At 38.6% G+C, this 21,411-nt stretch overlaps 1 protein-coding gene across 4 annotated transcripts in view; it reads left to right on the top strand.

Moving 5' to 3' along the window:
* The window catches only part of NCOA2 (nuclear receptor coactivator 2), a 187,872-nt gene that overhangs the window by 68,845 nt on the left and 97,616 nt on the right, over positions 1-21,411 (top strand). For all 4 annotated transcript variants that reach the window (XM_030444120.1, XM_030444118.1, XM_030444119.1 and 1 more), the window contains exon 3: positions 1,408-1,645. The gene's annotated coding sequence lies outside the window, so the exon portion shown is untranslated. The remainder of the gene's footprint in view (positions 1-1,407; positions 1,646-21,411) is intronic.

Below are 21,411 nucleotides of genomic sequence, written 5' to 3'. Positions count from 1 at the left end.
GATGCTGTTTGAATATTGTTTCTAGGCATGCAGCAAAATTAGGGGTGAAGACAAAGGCATTCCCTCCCATGCTATCCACAGCTAACCCACAGCTGCTGGGCTTCAGTGTGACCAATGGTTTCAGGTGTTAATGTCTGAACATCCACTGAACAGAATGATGGAAGTAATAAAGGGTGGGAAGAGGAATGGCAGGAACTGCAGTAAGGAAGGATACCCAGTGCTTCTCAGTATAGGATGCTGGTTGAAGTTTCTTAGAACTCTGCAAAACATTAGCCTTTGGGGTTAAGCATTTGCCTCTAGCTAAGTTTTTTAATGCCAAAATTATTTAGCTATTTGTAAGAATGTGTGGAAAATGTTATTTCTCATTGTAGTTTGGCTTTATGTTTTTGGAAATGCTCCATGTCCCTGCCTTTGAAACAGGGACTAGGAGTTAGTTGGCAGTGTGGGAAATGCTGGTGATAGGCACTGAGGAAGAAGAGCAGCTTATGAGTCACAGCTTTGTGACTTTCTCAGCACTGTGAAAATCTCAGATCTAACCAAACTGTAACCTTCTATAGAAATCACAGTTCTTGCGTGCTGTCTTGAGCATGTGAGAGCTGTATGGCCTGGAGGGGGAGGCTGAGCTGAGGGAGGAAAATGATGCCTTTTATCCCCACCAGCTGAGAGACAGAAATGGACCTACGGGGCCCTGGCATGGTCCCAACCCCAAAATGCCATAGTCTGTGAAGAGGGGAGACAGACCTGGAGTGAGAGTTAATTTGATGGTGTGCTGAAGAGCAAAGGAAGGGGCATCAAGGGAGAGTGTGGCAGTGTCAGTCAAGCCTGGAAGTGTCTGAACTAGAAGAGATTAAATGCCTTGGGGACTGGGGATGAGGAGAGTCTGGGAAAGGGTGCTGAAGGTAGGAACAAAAAGGACCGGGTCTTGAATAATCCACATGGGCCAGAGGATATGGCTTGAGGAAAACAGGCAGAGGTGTTGGTTCTGAAAGGTTATTTTCTATAGAGATCTTTGAATACAAACAAACACTCTCTGCTTTCAGTAGAAGCTCCTGGAGAATGTTTTTATGTCACCTATGGCTAGTCACCATGCAGAGAATCATTTTGTGTTTGCAGTTTAATTCTTCACCAAACGAGCTGCATGGCACATAGATTTCAGTGCCACTGCTGTTTTTTATAGCTGTCAATGTGACCCCATCGCACAAGGTCTGGTGTCTCAATTTCTTCTTATAAGAAGTGGCAAATGCAAACATTTTTGCAGTGTGGCAGTGTCCAAGTCAAGGAGTGTCAAACTGAGCTTGTCTTCGCAAGCATCTTTCATTTGGTCCCTCACGAGGAAGCCTTACAATTTAACAGTACTTAACTGTCTATTGATGTGTTGGTTTTGTTTGGGTTTTTTTTTTTCCACAGAACCCCTGCTCTGTTCCCTGCACAGGATGGACTTGCTTTGGGAATGAATCTGGTTGATGCAGTGGAGAAGGCTCTTCTCTGTAGTACCCCTGCCTCACTTCCAGCAGAAATCCGGACGCGTGTGGTGGGCGAGGCAGGGGATCGCGGGAGACAGGAGCTGTTGTGGTGCAGCTGCATGCTGCCTTGGCAAACAGGACTCTCTCCCTGGCTGTGCTGCAGACTTCCTGGGTGATGCTTGGTAAGTCGCTAAATCCTGGCTTTTCCCTTGTCTTTTGCTAACTGGATGTGTCTTGCTTTCTTGCGGATGACTTGAGATCTTTGGATCTGATCTGGAAAAGTGCTGAGCACTGATAACTGTGAGTGAGGCGGTGGGGGCTGAGGCTTGAAAGTGCTGTATAAAGCACAATGTAATGCTAAGTGCTGTGAAAAAGTTAGGTCTGAGTTATGCCAATCTTTAGACAAAGTTGTCTTTGGAACTGGAGAATCATTTTGACCTTAAAGCTGTCACTGTTTCAGTTAGGAAATCAAGAATTCTAACAGTTGTTCTGTGTTAGGAGTAAAAGAGCAACAGTAGGACTAACTACTAAGTTGATGAAGCACTCAGCTGCACCCTTGAATTCCCAGAGAAATTATTTGTTATGTCTTAAAAAAACCCCAGAACCCAAACAAAGAACCCCCAACTGACTAGCATGCAGTAAATCTGGTATTGGAACATATGCCAGATACCAAGAGTAAAATAGGTTACTGTTTTGATTATTGGTAATTCTGTTCACTGTATGAAGTAGAGGTGGTGTGGAAGTGGTGTGACATAACTGTGGTGTATACCATGCCACAGAAGCAAACAAAGGCAAAGTAAGGTTTCTGTAGAACTTCTGACATTTCCCTTGAGTGCTTGCCTCTGCAGATTGGTTTTAGTGGAGATGTTTGTGTCATGTAATACGATTTGGGGTGCAAGAAGCACAGCCTTTTTTGATGCTGCCAGCTAAGATAATCACAGAATCACGGTATTATATTTACATAAAACTGGAATAATACGTAAATTCACCATTCGTCCTAGGCACATGTCTCTTGTGCCTGGTTATTGTATCAGATACAGAGTAGACAGTGTTTGTAATGCCCACTATCAGAATGGCTTGAGGTCAGAATTTCATCTGCATTTCTTCAGGCTCAGGATTTGTTTTTTCCCAGTGTGATGTCCATAGCTAGTCACAATGCTGTTGTAATCAGTAGATAACAGCGAATTTTTTGGCCAAGGCACAGTTAAGCTAAATATTGTTTTAACTTAGCTAACCTGAATGCAAAATATCTAACATTAGATCAGGTTTTATGAATTAACCAAGAGCGTGCCTTCAGTGCCTAGAAACATTGTGAGTGTGTTTGCCAGATAAGCTGTTACTCTATGGCAGGAGAGAGAGACAGTAAAAGCTATGAAGCTTTGATAATGGCTAAATATTATATTAAATACACAGAGTAAGAATGCACATTCCCCTTCCAGCCTGCTCATGGGGAATCTACTACATATGGCTCTGTGAAAGGCTGCAGTAATGCTCCAGGCGCCAAGCAATATATTTAAGTGCTGCTTTCTAAGAAAACCTGAGATATTTTTGTTTGACTACCGCTGTGCAGTGCATTGTTCTTTAAATCTTTAAACATAAGCAAAAAAAAAAAAAAAGGGGGAGGTGGGGGAGAAGAGCGGCGGGGGGAAACAATCTGTGTTTTATGGGCAGAAGTTTAAAAAAAAAAAAATTATTTGCATTACCTAGAGCATTGAAAATTATGTTGCAATTAGACTGATGCAATAGCACAACATTACGAAAGGATCACACAATTTGCAGAGCCCGCTGGAGAAAAGCACGGGACTGGAACAGCAGGGGTGTTGTGGGCCTGCGGGGCAGTGTGCTGGCAGGGCTACATGGGGAAGATTATCAGCTAATGTGGAGAGAGGAACGCCAAGAAAAATAAAAACTCGGCCGCTCCTGCATATCCCATAAAACGGGGAGCGGAGGGGAGGGGAGGAGGAGGGCGATTTGTTTTATCAATGTGCCTACTTTATTCTGGTGGCACGGTCTAATCCGGTATGGAAAATGTTTTCTGCTCTGTGAAAGAAAGAAGGGATGGAAATGGAAGCTAATTTTGAGCTAATATATTTTGAAAGCTGCTAATAATAGTGGAATTTTATTCAGCGCGATCTGTTTCTACAATGGAAAAGTAAAATTCCTTTGGGTTAACTGAAACATCTGTTGAACAAATTGGTTCAGTTTCATGAGTCTGTTACTAATTCTGAGAAGTAGATGGTGTTTTATAAAACCAGTAGAGTTGGGGGGGTTAGTGCTCATATTCTTTCTTTTTTTTTAACTATTATTAAAGTAGGTCATTTTGAAGTGTTATGTTTTCATGAATACAGAAATACTGTGGTTAGTATATCCAGTATTTCAAGAGTCACCTTTGCTTTAATGAGTTTTTTTTCACTGATTTTAATCAAAATTACTAATATCATTTAAACTTGTGGGTTTCCAGCTTTTTATCAAGTTCTTAGTAATAAAGTCATGGAATATTAAAAAAAAAAAACAAACAAAAGCTTTCAGTGCATTTTTGCTTGCATTTCCTTGTTTTTTCAGTTTGATCTTCACTGGTTTACTTTAGAAGTTTGAATGTTAACAGAAATTTAGTTGCTCCCACTATTATTTTCTTATTTGGTCTAGTTGTTCTTTGTAACCTCACAGCTGTATGAAGAAAATGGCAGGTGATAAATCTATTTATGGTTTCACATGGTGGAAGCTAAGAGTGTCATAAGAGTCAACAAAAAGAAAAAGGGAGAAGTTAAAAACAGTTTCTAAGATTCTGTTCCCATGTGTCAGAAATGTTCTAATTTAATCTTATACATAAGCATCTTAAAGTGGTTTAGGTTTCTCAGGTACATTTCCTTTCAAGGAAATCACTGAAAGGAAATCACAAGTATAGTATTTGCAGTTTATGTTGAGTTCTGGGTGCTTCATTATTAAATGTAGAAGATGAATGAAAGTTTTTGTATACTACATGTAACTTGCTATAACACTTTGATACATTTAAAGGGAAAAGCTGAACTTTGAATTGAGACAGTGCATATATTTTCTTTGTAGTTTATGTATTATATGGGAAATAATGAGACTGACATTAAGTATGTACATTCAATGTGATTGTAAGCTATGGCATTTTCAGCTTCATGGTCAGGGTGTATGTTGAGAATAGTTCAGTGGATGAAGGATGTGAACGGATGTTGATCATTCTTTCTAATGCTACTTTAACAGATAATTTCTTTTACTTGTTAATTATGGCTAATTTTGAAGCTTTAATGTATGTTAATCATGTGGTAATTCAGTTGTCATTAAAGTGGAAGGTAATGCCAGTATAAATAAGAGAGACAGCAGTGTTGTGATACTGCTGTTGAAGGGTTGCTATATTGAGGAGGAATGGAGATGTATAGTGGAGTTTTGTGAAGGTGCGTGTGAGTATTGGCAGCACAAGGAACTGTGCCACTGCTGATAAGATGTTCCAAACTCCCCTTCAGTTTTGTCCTTGGTACAGCTTGCTGAAGTTTCAGATGATGTGCATGAAATGAAATGAGGGGAAGTTTTGTGGCTGAAGTCCTGTGCCAAGTCTTTTTGAAGTTGTACGCAGCAGCTGTGCTGTAGCTAATGAAAGGCTTTCTTTGCCTCCATCGTAACATCTGCATGATCTTTAGCAGCAGAATTGTTCCACTATGATACATCATTTAGCTAATCTGGGTTGCTTTCATTAAATCTCCTCCCTGCTTGTCCCATCCCCCCCCTCCCATTAGAAATGTTCACATTACTTTTGACAAGAAGTTTGCAAATGTCAGGACTTGGGTGCTTACATGTAGAAATAGTAAAATGAATTAAAAAAAAAAAAAAAGTCAAAAGAGGTGTTGAGACTTAAGAGTCTATCTCAGTGAGGTTCTTTAGGCATCTGAACAGTTTTAGACTGCACCCTGTGAATTTTTCTGTGTCTTCTCTTGCTTAGAGGATAGGGGCTCAATGTGGGTCCAGCTTTTGTGGAGGTGACACAAATTCAGCATCATTGCAGCTAACCTTGGTCTAAAAGCTTCCAGAAATGTGGCTTGTACCCTCCTTGCAGAGGCATTACGTCCTCTCCCTCATGCCAGTGCTGCCCTGGCCCTGGGGTGAGTTTTGGCTCAGGCAGTCATAACAGTGGTCAGCTCGCTGCATTTTGGGTTGGGTTACTTGGCTGGCTCTTCAGCTCTTTGAACTTGCTAAGTACAGAGTTGGACAATGGCTGTGCTTAAGATGACCTGGAAGAGGGATGGCAGGACCAGCCTCTTCGAGTTGCAGATTGGCTTGTCTGCCACTTAAAAACCATTCCCTTGTCTGGAGGCAGGAAGGAAGCGGCTGAAGAAAGCATTTTTAAAGTGCATGACTTAAACTGTATACTGTGTTTACTTGCTTTGAAAGTTAACTGAAGATAAGTCATGAAATCAGGTGTAATAGAATTTTGAATTTCAGCTTTAGTGTTTCTTTCAGTTGAAGGCTTTTTTAAAACTTAATCTTTAATATTCCTCCTAGTTGAGACTAAGAAGTTTCAATTGTTCGTTTTCTGTGAGAAATACGAGGCTAGCAAGCTCTCATAGGTAAAGGTTGGGATCTAGTGGTCAGAAATAAAAGGCTGTGGTCTTGGAGAGCAAAACAAAGGTAGTAGAAATGCTGACACTTCTCTGTGTTACGGATTTTGGTGCTCTTGACTGTATATCTTGTGTTTTTAGGGAGTATTTCACTCTCAAGCAGTATGTCACAAGCTAAATCAGGAGGAATACATTGTAAATTATATGTGTGTGGGTTTTTTTGTAAGTAAGAATTACCACATATTATAATCAGGAATTACTGGATTGCTTTTCATCTGAACAGTATGATCAGTTTATAGATGCCTTCCTGCTGTAATCTCTTAGGAAAATGACTGTCAATGGAAATGCAGAGTGCTGATTTATGTACTTGTACTCATTGCAGAATTTGGCTTGTGAGAACCAATTAGCATAAGTAAGCAAGGTAAGAGAAAAGGCACAGGAAATAAACTGCTGCTTACTAAAGTTGTTAGGGGATATTTGCAAAACTAACTTCTAGTCAAATAATGATTTTATTTGGTTTATTCTGAGAGGGCCGTGTAACTCTCCATACTCGGCATCTATAAAATTGAACATATACTTGCCACAGTAAAGAAATCATGTTCAAAATAGCAAAGCTGCTATTACAAATCACTTGAAATACTGCATATTGAGTGGAAAAAGGTAGATCTGCTGGTGGGTAGAATTCAGAGTCCAGTCTGCCTGCTCAGGGGAATGCAGGTCTAAGAGTGACTGTGACCACGTCACCAGAGACTGAGCACACCCCAGGTGACAGCTGGGCATTTCGGTCTCGCATGTGGAACACATATGTATTTTCTAATGCCTGAAGAATACTGTTAGGTCCTAGAAATGGAGGTGCTTGGCAGCAGTAGTCCAATATATACATTTTATCTATGTGTTTAAAAAGAGTTAGTAAAATAAGATCTTAAGACCAGTCTTCAAAACTGGCCACAGTTTAATATATTCTGGTTCCAGCAAATTACCGTGAGGTGAGGGTGAGCAGCTAAGGACTCATTTCAAAAACAGGAAACACCCACCTTTATATAAAATTGCATAGTTTCAGCTGTCATAAATGTGGTTTCAATGCAGTTAGAGGAGTAAAGCCCAAAGTAGTTATAACCATCTTACTTCCTCTTCCAGTCAAAGTGCAAATAGCCATATAATTAACAATCTGTGGCTCATTTTCTCTAGCTGGGTTTAAGTATACTGTTTTGCCTGTTCAGTCACTCTATAAACAGAGGGAGCTTGACTTGCTGAAGAACATTTTAAAACACAAATATTCTTGGTCACAACCAGGTCTGCAGATTCACAAAACAGGATCTTCAATTGCTCCTCAAGCTTGGCAGCAGCAATGAGACCTGTGAGTGAGGCTGGAGTGCTGCCAGGCTCCTTGGAGAAGAGTGAGCCTTGCCAAGTTGGCTTCTCGCCATAGTAAACTGCATGGGGCAGCAAAACCTGCTGCAGAGCTGGTAGACAGTTTTTCTCTTTAGGGACTTCCCTTCTTACATTCCATTACAAATTGGCTTTATTCAAAGTCTTTTATCATTAATTTTTTGAGGACTGATTGTTCAGCTTTTTTGGACAGCTTTTTTCTGAGTTAATTCATCCATCCTCTCTTTGACTCTGCTTATGCACTTAGTATAGCAGAAAAGCATGAGTACAAAAGGATAAGAAAGAGTTCCTCTTCTGCTCCTGTACCCTCTCTGCTTGATTCAAATCTGATTTTGGCTGCTTAGGGCCTTTGAGGAGAGCCCTAACTTTTCATCCAGAAAGGGCCTGTCGTCACTTCTCTTGTCTCTGCTGATATCAGGCACTTGAGCAGCAAATACCTGCTGAATATTCTCTATGTACTCCACTTGCTGGGAAGACCTGTTGAAGAGCCTTTCCAGGGCTTCTTTCTCCAGGGAAGCCCTGCTTGGTTACTGAAGCTGTAACCCTTCTGCATATGGGAACAGACGCTGGACCTTTTCTTCTTGTGACAGATACTTGGAGAGAGGCTTTTCTTCATGTGTGAGGCAGCCCTCCATTTTGCAAAGCCCTCTGTGAAACCTTTAGGCAGAGCTCAACAAACATTACTCTGTGTAATATGAGTAATAAGTTTCAAATGTAATATGAAACATTTCCCTTCCCATTCCTGGCTTTCTTCTCCAGCTATCAGATGAAAACTGGAGAATACTCAAGACCTTATGAAGTATCATACATTCATAGTGACCATTTCTTGACTTTATGCAAGAAAGCTAATAGTTCTTAAAGGACTTTCTCATCCTGTGCTACCTAAAGTTTTCCTTTCTTCAGGAAAAGCTAGCTAGCCAGTTTTGTTGTCACTGGAGCAAGGAGAGCTGCATCGATGAATAGAACCTTGACTCACCTTTCTGAATGAAATTTTAAAAGCAAAAGGACTCTGAACAGCCTCTGTGTAAAAACCAAGATATATCTGACAGCGAAGGGAACAGAAATCAGGACAGGGTTACACTTTGAGCTCCCTTGTGCTTTTAGCTGTAATTTAGCAGGGCAGCCAAGGGAAGACCAATGAAAGTGAGAACTCCTTTGTGTCCTGTGAAAACAGCTTGGCTGTTAGATCTGTTTAGCTCTTTCTTTCATTCTAAATAAAAATAAAATTCAGGAGCTTCCAGGGCACTGCAAGGTTTATAACATTTTTAATTTTGTAAAAGATTCCATCCTGTTCTTTTCCAGTGTTTTAAGGGAACATACGGCTGCCATTCTGAAGATGGTGTTTGCACAGTTTCTGCTACAGCTTCTGCTTACTCTGTGTCAGTGTGTGTAGGTAATGACTGATTGTACCATCAATATAACATTACCGTCAGTCATTCAGAGGAGCCTTATCTCACATGCTTGCCAGAGTTACTCATGTGTTTCTTTGCTTAGCGTGACATGGCCATATTTTCCTTCATGGCTTAGTTCCTAGCCCAGGCACAGGCGATGAAGTGTGCTCACACTGAGCTGTGTTTTATCACTGAGCTAAGGGATTGGATGAAGCCGTGTTGTAAAAGAGGACAGTGGAGCCAGTCAGTTCGAATGAATAAATCGCTCTCATTCGTAGAGGGGTATGGTCCAAACAGTGGTCTGTGGGCCAAGACCAGCCTATGGGAAATTTCCATCTGCTCTGCTTTTTACCAAAGGAGATGGAGAGCAGCTTTGCAGCCCAGCAGCCGGACAGCTGGAGTCTTGCCACAGCCCAAGTGAGAGGACTGGCTCCAGGGGCATAGAAGAAGGTGCACTGGAAGGGGCCAGGTAGAGGAGCATCCCTTCTCTTGTAGTTTGGTCTCATTTCAATGATGACACCTAGACATTATTTCTAAGGTGGCTACTTGTGGCACATGCAGGCTGGTCAGGGTGGTGACTACCCTGGGGGCTAGGAAGCAAGATCTGTGAGAATTAACTGGTGGGAGGATCTGCATCCAACCACCAGCATACAATTGCAGATTTCTTGTAATAAGTGACCTCTTTTAATAGAAAACCACATCCTCTAAAACAGTTCATTAAAAATGCTTATCAATGACAAGATACTACACCATTTAAAAAAGCATCTTATTTGCATATGAAGTACTTCACATTCACGCTTCTAATTCCTTTTGAGAAGACAAATCCTAATTTTTGAATGGATTTTGATATTACAGTATCATAATGCCTTTGAGGAGAACTTCAAAATTAATTTGAGACTGTAACTGTTAAATCTAAAAAGGGTGGAAAGCTGGAAGACTCTTTACATGTTTAAAAAAAATTAAAATTGTATGTGTACTCAATATTGGCATGCAGTGATAGTCTATGATAAAGTTTTTATTATCCTAAGATAATATGGATGCTCATTACATGAGAGCACTGAATACCTGTTTATTCTATGCAGGCCATCCAAAACAAATGCCTCTAAAAATTGTCTCCACACTTGGTTGTGTATTTCTGTCATCATAAAGTTAAATACTAAAGGAAGATTGAGATTCTTACATGATTTATAATTCTTAACTTGCATATGTATTCAGATCCACCGTTTTAAGAATTTTCACACTTAGGAAACCATTAAGTTTTTTTTTAAAAATGAAGATGGTTCAAGTGAAAATGAAATCTTAGAAAAATCATTTACAAAGAAGGTTCTACCTTAAAGTTCTCAACTTCCTCGTCAGCTGATGGTAGTAATAACTTTTAAGGTACTTATGTGTATTTGTACAAATAATCTAGACACCATCAAATAGAGAAATATATGCATTTTTGTAAAGAGTTATTGCACTTAACCTGGTCTCTTGTATAGCAGAATTCTTGTTCTTCAGTAAAACTGAATGAAAGCAATTCTATATCCCAGTTCCCTCATGTCATTGCTCTATGGACCTACATGAAATCCGGGTACTTGTAAAATTCCCCTGAGCTTAATCAAACTCCTGTAATGTTCCTGGCTCTGGCATGGAAGATCTGTTTGCTGGGCACAGATTGTTTCTCCTTATCAAGAATGGGGCCTGCATGAGTCAGCCAACCAAATTGCTTAAGATAAATGTTGAACTCTTCAGATTGTCCTGGTAACATAAAGAATAGTATGAATTCATACTCAATTGAAAACTTTCTAAAATAACTTTTTTGTACTGTAGAAAAATGAGAAGAGATGCACAATCCTAGACAAAATAGCAAATGGCTTTACAGCATTTCTGTGCTCCAGTATCATCACCTTAGGGTTTGAGACAGGTTTCTTGAGTTCTCGGCTTCACTCCTTCAGTCTTGTCCTCTCTTGCAGCTTTTTGAGCTCTGCTTTTCATCAGACTTTTCTGCCAAGGAGAAAAATTTCCCTTTGTTCAGACATGTAAATGCCTTTGGGTACCTTCAGCTTTCTTGTATGTGTTCTTAGGAGTCCGTTCAGTTGCTTTGTTTTCGTTGTTTTTTCTTTTATACCAGGCTTTTCTCACTGTTTTTTGCCCATTTTGGTGCTGATAGGCTGAGTAAAGTGGGTTTCCTCTAAAAACCACCCATCTTGCTTTCCCCTGGATGAAAGAAAGACTATTCACTTGTTCCTGGCCTGGATCATAGGTGACATCAGTCCTGTTAACTGGTGTCTGACTGTTCTGTGTGTGTATACACAGTTTTAATTATTTTTTAATATTTATATATATATATATACATATATATATAAAATAAACCTCTATGTTATATATAATTTTATATTAAATCTAATGGCTAATGTATGTGATTAGTATCTGCTTAGAAGTGGCTTAATGATGTTATTTGATTATTCTCTAGTACGTATTATTATAACTGATCTTCTCAGTGGCATAGGTTTGCTTTTGTTCTGTGTCATTTACGGAGGGTTTAGCATCTAATAGTCAAATGTAAAATTGAGCAATGCAACTATTTGTGTGGGTGCTGACTTGGGTTTATATCCTTTAAGGCAGAACATGCTAGCACAAATTAATGAAAAATAATTAAAGGATCACAAATCTATCACAGTTCATAGATTACAGTGAAATAAATGTCAATGGAAAAGTACCTCCTTATTTATCTATCTCTCCTATTAGAAACAGGGTCTGTGTCTGTTTCCTTTGAAAACTCTCTAGCAAAATTTATGAGATGTGTTTAAATATTGTGATACTATTTTAGGTGATCTGTTAGTATAGCCAGCTGCTTGGTCCATCTAAATTAACTTTCTGTGAAAATATAAGAAGGTCAAACACTCTGCTTTATTTTTAGCCTCATTTCCTATGGAAACAAGACTCATGAGGCCACACTGTGTACTTGTGTACAGGCACACACATCCCTTCATGTAACTTTTGAACCTAATGGTGATTTTTATTACATCTTTTGGCACAGTGGAGGTCTAAAAATTTAGATCCCACAAGTTTTGTGAAAATAAGTAGCTGAGTATAGATGGAAGCACATAAATGTGCCCTGAAAGAGGGAAAAGTTACAGCATGAAATTATCTTACTAGTTGCCTGGGAATCTTAGGGGATGGGAAAAGAGGCGGCTGTCCCAGCTGTGGGAAAAGCTTTGTTCAAAGCTTTCACCTTTCTGGACACCAAAGTCAAAGAAACCAGAAGGTGTAAATCTGTGGGAGATGAGGCTTAATTAATTCTGTTTTTCATGGGACTACTTGTTCCACATATATTTTAATAATATCAGTAGCATAAATGTTTCCATGCAATATATTTTTGCGTATTTCAGTTTTAAGATAAATATGTAGGGATATTGCTATGTACAACATTATTTTCAGAGATGATTTTTGTTTCCACTGTGAACATCAATTTAAATGTTTACAGAGCATCTTTTCTCCCTGGTAGAACAAACTGAGAAGTTCCTTCCTCCTACTCTTAAATAAATGACAGGTACCATGAATGTTTTCAGCCTTGTTTTGCATGTGCTTCTGGGCTGCAACTAGCCAGAAATCCTGGAGCATTTTGTGGGGAGAATTCATGGCCTTATGGTTGTGCTCCAAGGGAGTTAACTGGGAAGAACAAGGTCGGCACAGTATGCTTACTGAATATGGAAATAATAATTATTAAGCTAACCAACAAGAAGTGTATTCTTAATAAAACGTGTGGGTTTTTTCAGTGTAGTCATATGACTGTGTAATACAAAAATTGTTTTGAGAGTGGATCAGAGATTATACATAACAGAGACCTGTGTGATTGGTTACAAACAAGCGAAAATAGGGTAAACTTTTGACCCAGCAGCAACAAATGGAACTGTGTAAAGCACCTACAGATGGCAGGATTTAACATATAGTCGGTCTCTCGCCCTTTCACAGCAATTATGATCATATTACAGCAGCCACAGAGGGGAAGGCACTCTGTAACTGTAATACAGTGTGTCTTTGAAAGTTCTGAATATGCAGTTGCGTGTTTCATTTTTGTAGGGCCATCAATTAGCTTAGCCAGAAGAATTCCACTTCTGTTGCTTGTGTTTGACTCGATGAGTTCCTGACCAGCGTGCCACGTCCATTTGGAACCAAAAAAAATCACTTGAACAGCCTGAATAATTTTGATAATTCAGACAGCAGTGGATTTTTTCTGAGCTTGAAAGACACTGTGAAAGTTTTATGCTGTTGTGCTGCTGATGTGGGGTTGAAGGGACAAAGAGAATGTGGTTTCAGAGGGAGGTCTGGGAAACAGTGGATGGTTTCAACCAGCCCTGTACATGGGGCTGTACATGTACATCTTTATGTAGCTGTACATGTAGTACATCTTTACGTAGCTGCATGCATATTCTTGAGTTTTAAGTTTCAAAACTTAAACAGCAAAAAGGCCAATTGATAAATTGTGTTTCTTTGACCATATTCTGATATTTAGACAATGCAGTGGCTTTTGGTTTTGGTTGTACCTATTAAAGACTTGACAAAACAGAAAAAGTGAAACCGTCTTGTGATTTAGAGATGAGTAATTGCTTTTTTCCCCGTGAATTTTGTTGGTTAACAAAATCTGAACTCCTGTTGCACTTCTGGCACAGAGTGGTAGCTCTGAAGACATCCAGTTGTTTTTTGTGTAATTCTCTCCTTTTTAGGGAGCTGATTGAAGCAAGGGGGATGTTGGTGTGTCTGTGCATGCACGTGTGTGGACTTTTCCCACGTGTGGTTTTATTTGTCATGCTTTGACATACTGGAATTGGGAAAAAGGCTTGAATTATGGAAGGTGTGCTTCCTTCTAGTTGTGATCCAACCACTGTCTCCCGTTCCGTTCCATCTCTTCACTTTGCCTTCTGGCCTGTAATATGATGCATGTGCCAGATGTGGGGAGGTGGAGCAGAAGCAATCCAAACTTTAGGCCATTTAATGGAGAGAGTTATTTTATATCTGTGGTTCACAAAAATTTTCCTTTGGTTTTCCAGAAATACTTCTATGGAGAGTAGAAATTGCAAGCATATGGTTATAAGCTAAATAAGATACTGGAAAATGCTTTTTGGAGGAAGGAAGAATTTTCAATTACTGATAAAATAAAGAGTGGCTGGTTTGGTTTTGTTATTTTTTTCCTTCTCAAATCATGCTGAAGCTTGCACTGTGCATAAGACTGCCAGGTTTAATTCCATTTCTTTTTGGAGAGAAATTCTATTCATTTTAGCCATGCCTGTACCTGCAGTGAAGAGCTGCTGATGGAAACTTTTAAGGCACTTAAACAGCTCACTGTCTGCTACCATATGAGTATGATATAGTCCCATGGAATTTTGAAACTTTACTGGTTGTTGAAATGCAATGAAATGAAAACTACTCAAATGCCAAATAGCACACACTGTCATGGGCTAATTTCTTTGACAGTTTTCTAAGACACCCCACAACACCAGAAAAAAAACAACCCACCACCAAACAAAACTTTTAAGTCATTTTGAAAACACCACCCATGCGTTCCTCTCTTTCACTGCTGAGCAGCCTTCAGATAGCCAGGTTTGAGATGCACTTAATTTTTCTGGAGCTGTTGAAGCCCCAGCTCTTCAGAGGGGGCTCCTGAGCTGCTGTGCTGCCCTGTGCTGGGGTTGGGCTGCAGGGGTTAGAGCCAACCTCACCCAGAGGCAGTGGGTTGGCACATTTAGCCACCTCATTAAAACCTAATTGAGTAAATTTGATCCTAAAGGTAGTGGAATAAATCTTCAAGGTGGGGTGGTTGTTTCTGTTGTGTTAATGACCTGTATGAATTAGGGCTGTTTTCCTTGCAGTTATTCCTCCTGAGAACAGGGGCAGTTCATGCCAGCTTTCTGCCTCCTTTAAGTACAAACTTCCCATCGATGGGCTGGATTTGTTGTAGATGGAAGTTGCAAAAACCAAAAGCAACTCATTAAAGAATACTCTTAATCTATGAAATAGAAAGGAAAATTAATTTAAAAGATGGGTTTCATACTTGAGAAAGGAAGCGATTTTATCTAGTTATGTTCTTTCATGTTCTTCTTGAAGTACAAAAGGTATTGAAATGTTATTACTGAAATGTTATTATTGAAACATTATTGAAGTATTATGGGATTATTGCCATAGGTGCACTGATTAAAATAGAAATCTAATTGAAGGATGTGCACTTTTCACAGCTATTTTGTCAGTAATAGACTAACTGGTTTTGTATTGCAGTAACTGAAATATCTCCAGCAATTTCTGCTACTTAATAAATATGCTGTAGTCTTCTGTTAAATGTAAAACATGTTAATACACTGAGGGGTGTATGAAATTTCTAATATACTATATGCTATATATATATCACTGTAGTATGTACTACCACTGACACATTCTTTATAGTGCTTACATTTTCTTCTTTTAAATTCTGATCAGTGTTTCTTGCCAGAGTATAACAGAGACTCTCATATTTCCTAATCATTGCTGGACATGAAATAGTTAAAGTTAATCTTCTAGTATCACTTAAAGCTAAGTACGAAGGTTTCCATAACGAGTTGCACAAAAAGTTCTTATCTACCCTTTGGTAAGTAGGTGAAACGCCTGTGTGCAATACCTGTAAGCTTAGTTTCCTTTCAGTGTTATCTAAATATCTAATTTAGTTTTCCTTTGTATGTGTTCTAAAAAATTAACTGACAAAAGCTGTCTTTTCTTAGACTGCATCTCACATACAGATACAAGTAAAGCATAACAGACTTGTGCTTCAAGAAGACAAATTTCCAAACCTGATGGAATATTTCCCCGTTGTCCCTTATCAAAGCATTGCTCACCTCTGTCTATACTTAACTCACCTTAACCCGGGTTTGAAATTAGCGTGGCAAAAGGGCACCATCACCACTATACCAGTAATATTTAGATGACTACAAGTGAATTACAGTAACAGGATTATTCTGTATATTGAGATGTTTTTAACCTGTTACTAAACCTGAATTATAGTCACAGGAATATTTGAGATGTTTTTAACCTGTTATTGAACCATTGTATTATTGCTACAAATAAATTAATACATAAATTATTATAGTAGTTATAGTTTACAGTATGTGTAACACGTAGTTATTTGGGTGCTACTTGCCAAGCTAAGTGCTAGCTGTGTAACTGGAAAATAGAAGTAGTAATTTGCCCATACAGGATTAGCCAAAAGAGCTGTTTGTTCCTGGTACATTTATTTTTCTACTTGAGTAGTAGACAAGGTGCAAATTTAACTTTTCTTTTTTTACCAAAAGCACAAAAATTAAAGTGAAATATTTCTTACAAGAAATGGTTGAACTTGGCTCTCTTCATTTATAAACAAGATGGGAGCTCAGAAGATCCCTGTTAGTGTGTGATCTTTTGAGAGAGATTTTCTCTTTGGACACCTTCCCACGTAAGCTGTGGAGATCATTGGCTTAGTACAACGTGCGTGACATAACAAACAACTTCTGGGGGAAAAAAAATAATTTATTGACACATTTGTTTTCCCTAGACATGGGAATTAGATTGGTACTGGCCTTTAGCAGAAGAGAGGGAGGAAGGAATGTGACTTTTGTACCCCCCTTGGGTCAGGGGATGGTTTTGACCTCCTGACAGCTGATCCTGAAGCGCAGCAGGAACACTGGTAGGGTGCAGATTAGGCAAAGCTGATTGGCACCAAGCACCAGCCCTTCCCATGTGTGATGTGACCACTTACAGCTAACAAGCTTATAATACTTTCTGCTTAAGCACAGGTGGTGAAAGTAGTAGCAGGAAAGAAAGAAAAAAAAAAAAAGATAAGGAGCTTAAATAGAAAAAAGTTATGGGGCAAATTGTGGTGAAACACGTGCTGTGTGTGCTAATGATAATAGTCCTGCTCCTTCCTCATGGAGGCTTCTTGCTCTCAGTGCTGGTATACCTGTTTCCATCTCAGCTGTGGGGAAATTGGAGTCTGAACTACACTGAGAAGCATTACTTACCTCTCCATTACATTGAAGTGTTTTTGCCGTGGGGAATAAATATCAAGTCTTTGATAGCTTGTTGTAACTCCTGCACAGAATTTTTTTTATTATATATGCGCATTTTGCTTTACTGTCTGGAGGACTCCATTTGCACTGAGGATTATATTTCATTTGGTCTTCCAAATGATTTTATATTTTGAAAGCTTAAACAATTCTCTTCTGTAAACCAGACTGCTTTGCTGTGGATGACTTGATTGGAAAATAGCACATGCCTTCCTGCCTACTTTATATTTGTTACCTAAAGTGAGTAAATGCAGCTTCAAGAGGCTTGAAAAGGAGAGGGATTTAAAATTATTCCCTTTTAATTAATCCCAGGAAAATTCTGGCAAGTCTGCCTTTTTGTAGTGCATGCTGTTTGTGTTTTAACTCATCTTCATTCTGATCTCATAGACAAAGATAGTATTTTTCTCCACTGTGATACTTTGGTTTGTCAATAGCCAGGTTTTGCATTTACCTCATTTTAGCACATGCAGAATAAGGAATGTGTGTGGTGTGTCTTTTGGCTTTTTTTTTTTAAAAAACTTTCCTTCTGTAAAGGAAACATTCCCGTGGTGGCATTAGTTAGGTCTATCTTTGAAATGCTGACCTTCTATGAAATAGTGTTTTACTACCAATTGTTATAAGCCAGTGGTGATAACAGTGGTGATAATTTTTTTCCCTCTATAAAAAATCTTTGGTTTGTTTAAACATCATGTTATTTGAAGAGAGTAAGCTCCCTCTGTGCCGAATTATTGAATGCTCTTTCTTTGGGGAAAAGGAAACAAACACAAGCAAAACAAAGAGACAACTCAAGGCTTGTTTCTTTGTTATCTCTCTTGGCTAACACTAAGGACCTTGGGTCCCACCACTGCAGCTGAACAGAGCTTTTATGCATGTTATGTGCTTCTGAGTTCTCAGCAGTTGGAGACAATGTAAGGACTCCATCCTGAAAAGTAAAGAACATTCTGATCTTGCCCCAGGAAAGCATTTACACTTAATCTTTACTGTTAAGGACATGAATGGTGACTTGGACTTAATGTTAGGTAAGACATTTCAGAGAATTCAAGATTAAGTTTTTAATCCAAAGCATTACTGCTGTGGAGTTAAATAACAAATAATAAATTGACCTTCTACAGTGGTACATTCTCCTAAGTGTTCTCATATTTATGAATCATTTTTGCATTACAATTAAACAGTTTTCTATATGAAGGTTTTTGCCCATTTATTTTTTATTTCAAGTATTTTTCAGGAGTTAATGTGAAATGCTAACACCAGGAAAAGCAACTCTTTTTAGCTCATGAAAATATAAAAAACGAAACTATAAAAACTTATATCTCCTAGAATTTTAAATGTGCCTTGGTAATGTTTTACATAACTGAAGTCCTAGTGTAATGTACCTTCTTCTGGTAGCTCTGCAGTAAGTGTGATCAGACTTTCTGCAATGTATTATTTTCTGGTTGGGTTGTTCACAAAGTGTCATAAAATCAGTATCAGAAAATAAAATGCTGGAACACCTCTGCATACAACTCGTATAATAGTGTGCTACAACTGCTTTCTTCAGGTTAAGTCTGGTATTTGATATGATCTTCAAGAAATTCTTTGCATGGAAGAAGACAGCTTTGTTGATCCCCATTCAGCAGATCCTGACAGCTCTGCCCATGGAGTTGGTGCCTTTTTCTCTTTGCATAAGATGATTCTGGGGCATTTCTTTAGAGTCCTGGCACCACATTCCTAGAGTTAATAATTTTTTCTCGGTTTTCCCTGTGAATATGTTTAGACTAATATATTTGTAGAAAAACTAACATCGATCCTTCTCTCTTTTTGAGTGTCGTTGACGTTCAGGGAAGGATCTGAGTGTTTTCATGTGTTGTAGTAAGTTCCAATCTGAGTAAAAAGGCATCATTACCTACTGGTATTACCTGTTTAAATACACCTTGTTTATTGAATGATCTTGAACTGGTCATTTTAGTTCTCTGTTTATCCTGACATCTATAAACTGTAGCTGCAGCTAACATATGTCCATCTTTGCAAAAGCTCTTTGAAATCCATGAGTAAAAGGTATCCCATAAGGTCAAAATATGAATTATTTATTGCTACATGACATGCACAGCATGTAGACTGTAGGGTTATAGAAATCTTGTCTGTTCCTTTTCCCCCTGAGAACAGAAGTCATACCATCAGAGCTCTACATGGAGGAGAAATATTTGTCGTATGAAATCTAATATAATCTTTATGTGTATTAGTACATGATAATATTAAAACTCTGATATCTCCAAGGAATTATTTTAAAGTGTTAAAATCTAGCTTTCTGTGACAAGTGCAAATGTAGTTTTCAAAGTTATAAATACTTTCAAAATAAAGAAGAAACCTGATTAGAAAGAATAGTTAGACAAGTGTATGTGGGAGACCAAAGTAAGGGAATTAGAATTTCATGGCATCAGAATTGTTGTGGGTTTACTGCAGGGTAACAGATCACTTCCAGGTGATTGCTAATACTCATTGCCATTTTCTGTTTCCTAATATTTGAAATACCAGCAGTATGTCATGAAAGAAGCTTTTTTTTTTCTAGTAAGTTTCCTAGGGTTTGTTGCAGGCCTCGATTGTCATCAAAGTATTGAAGGCTGTGTTCTCTGTTGAAAGTTGTGTTCTCTGATTATTATTTATTTTATTTATTTTATTAATTTAGTCATGTGCTGTTCAAGATAAACCATATATCACAGAATCACAGAATGTTGGAAGGGACCTTGAAAGATTATTGAGTCCAACCCCCCTGCCAGAGGAGGATCACCATCCATGTATGGACATATATAGGTAGATGCAACATGAGGAAAGCAGGAATAGGCATGTTGCAAGCCAGATAGGGCTTTAAATTCAATGTGAACATCTTCAGCTGGATGTGGAAATCAGTAGGCAACTAGCACAGATTTTGAAGAACTGGTATGCAGGTTCATGCTGAGATATGCTACTTTAATAATTGGGTTTCTTTATATCAGTTTTGGCCTCAGAAGGAGTTGGTCTTCAGCAGAGCACACTTAAATTATCTAACACCAAGATCCATGACATTAGCATACACTTAAAGTGCTTGGCCTTTAATCCAAGTCCAAATATTAGGTCAGAATTGTATCCAGCTAAATCCAAAAGAGCCTTTAACTATTTGGGATAGGCCCAGACTTTCTAATACTGATAATAGAGGCAAGAGGATTCTTGCACAGATTTTAAAACTCCCCTGGGGATAACAGACTCCTGGATAACTTTGGTTCTCTATTGCACTGTTGGATGGAGAGCAGTTTTACAGCTTAAGTCATGTCCAGTTAGGAAGACTGGGTAGATGTCACTAGAAAGAAAATTGTGATGGAGAGGGGAAGTGGTGCCATGCCCAAGAAGGAGATTTTAAAGAAAATTATTAAAAGAAAAATTACTTCTACATGTCTTAATTCAGTTGGTTTGGAAGACTGTACTTTTAGGCCATAGTAAATTGTCTGGTTAAAAGGAGCCATCTGCTTAGAAATACTTCCCTTCATGTTGCCTTCCATCTTGGTTCTCTTCCATTATGCCTGAGGAATCATTTTACTTGTTCTTTGTGTTTATTTGATGCTTTCATCTAGCCCTCTTCACAGCTACAGGGTCTGAGGGCTTCACTAGTCTGATTTTTCTTATCTGCCCCCTGCTCTGATGGTGGCTGAGGTGCTGCAGGCTATATATTAATAAAGGTAATTCATCTATAAAAAAAATTACATATAGCATAGATATTAAGTGATTGTGATGTACTGAAGACTGCAAGGATCTTGTGTCATGAAAGCTTCCTAAGTACCTAAAACCTAAATGGGTACTTTATCACTTCCTGTTCTTTCTCCTTATCCTTCTCAATGATCTCCATCAAAACCACAAATGTTTGTGTCAGTATTATGTAGCAGTATACACAGCTCAATGTTCCCTTTGTTATTTTCTCCCTTTGTATTACGGGATATTTAAATCTATAAAACAACACTGCCACTGAAGAAGTTGTTGTTAAACCTTGCTTTAGTTGAGAAGAGCAATACTGGATCCGGGAGCTATAACCTCCCATTGCCTGGTTTTCTAAAACTGAGGAACTGTAATAGACCCTGTTACTGAATTCCCAGTGCATCACTCATTATTTCCTCTGTGGGCTCTCCTCTGTTGTTTCTCTCAAAAAGTGTCCTCACATATACCCCTCCTCAGTACCAAAAAGTGTGTGTATCTTTCTATAGTATATACAGATAGCATTTTCAGAATTATGTAAAATCCAAAGTCTCCAGACAGAATGTAATTTAACTAACTGTCTCTCTCTTGGCTAACAAAGACATAAATTTGCCATTCTTTACTTGCTTCTTTCCATGTTTTTTAAAATTTCTTGACTTATCTTTGCTTAATGATCTGTAAGGTCTTACATTTCTGGATGGTCATCACTGTATGTTGCACCCACTCCCATGTAAGATGGAAAAACTGGAAAAGCTTGTGGTGGTGTTTGTTGGTTGTTCAAAAAGGCTTTGCAAGAAAAAATTATCCTTCAGCTTTCCCCTAATTCCTTAGCTTTCTTTGAACC

Source organism: Calypte anna, chromosome 2 (genome assembly GCF_003957555.1).
Source record: "Calypte anna isolate BGI_N300 chromosome 2, bCalAnn1_v1.p, whole genome shotgun sequence".
Lineage (NCBI taxonomy): Eukaryota > Metazoa > Chordata > Aves > Apodiformes > Trochilidae > Calypte > Calypte anna.
This window is presented reverse-complemented; position numbering and strand designations above follow the sequence as displayed.